Genomic DNA, 3170 nt, shown 5'->3' on the forward strand with positions numbered 1-3170 from the left:
AGTCATGGCTTGCGTGCCTCGCATGACCCGCTGGCTCGCACATTGTCCAAACTCTGAAAGTGTTTTGTCAAATAATGGATCTCTTTTGAGGTTGACATTATCAATACATTGAACATTCAACGTAAAACAGATTTTTTTTCCCCATTACCTGTTTGTTCTTTTTAACGATTTTTAGGAACGTTTCGGACTTCTTAAAGATTATTATCACTTGTGTGTTTATTTGATAGTCACAGAAACCTTAGAATGGAAAGGTGGGAGGTCCGTATAGTGAAAAACTGTGCCCGAGGTCTTGAAAATGCTGCCATTTGCAAATTTTTGACGACCGATGTCACATTTTTCCCTAAACGGCCCGACCCTTAACCTTTAAATAACTTATTAAATTTTTTCCCCTCTCTCTCTCCCTTCCTCGCTGAAATCACTTCAGTGGTAATTGTTAACTAGCAGCGCTTTTGATAGCGAATGCAACAAAATGAACGTTGCAAAGAGAAATATAGTTATTTGAATTCCATTTCCTTCTTGCCTAATAAAAATGTATTTTGAAGCACTTACGTCTGCGTGTAAATATATTCGGTGTCCCAAAATGGAAATGTAATGTCATTGCACAAACTCGCGGAACCAGGGCTAGTAGTCCGCCCTGGTTGGCAAGATAGAAAAATAGTTCTCTTAAAGGACATGTACGTGATTACTGTTAATGAATTCATTCTTATTTGTAATCGAAATTGACAGCAAACAAAAAGAGAAATTGCTGGCAAAAAGGAGGAAAGGGCAAGTAATGCAAGGCTAGAAAAAGCTACTATGCAGAATTAATCATCTCCACAACGATGACACAGAGGTAGAATCTGCTTAGGTGGCTGGATTATCAGGATACTGCCCGGTCATCGTCCTACTCAAAATGAAAGATTAACGAAACTTACTTATTCCAAGAGCTTGGCGTTTGAATTTAGAAAAGTGAGTCGCATGAGAACTCAGTCCTCCTATGGTCAACTCATATCACACAAGAGTAACAACTTGTCTATAATAAATACTCATCTTTGCTGATCACTTAATTTTTTTTTAGGCAAGAAAGATAATAAGACGGGTTTATCTGCCGCGAAAGGTCGATTTAATGTCTGATGTGCACGCTTATTTAGTTAAAATGCTTAGGAAAAGGCAGGCGGATTCACTGGCGCTACGTGAGCCGGACATGATCATGGAGGTTTAGTTGGTTGCGGGCGACAAGCATCAATATCAGTCACGGAAAAGAAGCAAAGCAGTTAGCGATTGCAAACTCCCGCAGTGAATATTTCCTCAAGTTGCAAGGGGCATAAACTCGCGGATAAACTTGAAATACATGGAATTTGCGATAGAGAAAACAGAGAAAAGTTAATCAAATAAATAACGAGGTCGCTGCATCCAGCAGATGCTTAGTTCTTAAAAGTTTCGGGTTCATGCATCACTGTCACACTTGTCACAACTTTTTTGATAAGTTATGACAGCACGTTGTTAGTACTAGTCAAAGCAAAAAGAGCGGATACGTTCTCTTATTCACCTGTAAACACAGTCATGAAAATAGAATGTACTTGCTTGAAGAACCTGGTCGTAATGGAGAGACGAGCTTCATTTTTAAATTCTTAACTTTTTATTGAACAAGCGTGTTGTCGCCACAAAGCAAACAAAAGTTTTTTTTCTTTCCAGCTGATGTTGCAATTCTCCGATGTGTAAAAATCGGAGCCTTCAAATGGAATTATATAATAACAAGTGCATTTAAATTGAACTGTGCTATATATTGATTTTTTGAAACTCACTGCTGATAGCTCACCGCTGCAATTGTGTAGAAATATTTCACAAACGTTAAAAGGGTAACACACATTGAAAATTTTAGTTTATGTTATAGTACGCAAATGAGAGCATAATGTCTTGCTTACATTGCCTGACAAACACCAGACTTCTTACTTTATGAATGTGATGCAGTCAACGATACCTGAGCACAAGTCAACACAGAAGATCTCCACTTTATCTATCTGTGTTACTATTTCTAGTGAGTGAATTTATGAATGGTCGTTAGTTGAACTTTTTTTTTCCCTTTTTTTGTAGTACGTTGCTTCAATTGTCGCGGACAAGGCCACAAGGCCAAGGACTGCCCCTCAGCGAAAATTCGCTGGAGGGCAGTAAAAAGGAGGAGAGATGAAAAGAACGAGGACAAGAGGACAAAGAAAAGGAGACAGGGAGGAGAGAGAAAGCAGGAGAGGGGACAAGTGGTGCATTACCACTTTCACGGCAATTTAAGCCATGTCAAATTTGGAGGGCACCGCTAAATTATGTTTATCGGTAACAGATGTGAGGGGTGCATTTCGGACTGAAATCACACTAGAGATTCTAACGTAAATCCTTGAGCCTCGTTTTTAACATAGCTGCATACCGAACTACGTCACAGAGTCTTGTTACCTCTATTCGGCCGTACACAATTTAATGGTGCCACTCCAGTCAGTAATATCAATAATCAATCATATCTATAACACAATTCGAAAAAGGAAATACCTGAAATGAACTTCTTCAAGAAAAAAACCAAAATGAGCATATACTCCGTGATTTATAGATATCAAACTTTCTTTTTGAAAATGCAGTAACCTGGCCTGACTAAGTCAGCGTGATAGCACGTACTGTGCAACTACTCAGATACGCTCTAATATTATTATTATGCTCTAATAATAGCAGTGATATCAAACGATCAGCTTCCAGGATTTTGTTATAGTTGTGATTATATACGTGCTCGGAAAAAACGATCAATGTTTGTTGTGAAAGAATGAGGGCTGCGCAATCTGCGAGCCAGCGAGTTATGCCAGCCATGCAAAGTTCGCAATTAAGTCTAAGCACCCATTACAAATAGATCTGATAAACTGTTGTTATTATTCTAAGTACCCATTTTGAAAACGTTAGCTTTCAATAACTGCGTAATCCGCATGTCGGACTCGCCATGCATGTTGGCTCGCATGACTCGTAGTCATGGCTTGCGTGCCTCGCATGACCCGCTGGCTCGCACATTGTCCAAACTCTGAAAGTGTTTTGTCAAATAATGGATCTCTTTTGAGGTTGACATTATCAATACATTGAACATTCAACGTAAAACAGATTTTTTTTCCCCATTACCTGTTTGTTCTTTTTAACGATTTTTAGGAACGTTTCGGACTTCT

The sequence above is a fragment of the Montipora capricornis genome, chromosome 2, assembly GCF_036669925.1.
Source record: "Montipora capricornis isolate CH-2021 chromosome 2, ASM3666992v2, whole genome shotgun sequence".
NCBI lineage: Eukaryota > Metazoa > Cnidaria > Anthozoa > Scleractinia > Acroporidae > Montipora > Montipora capricornis.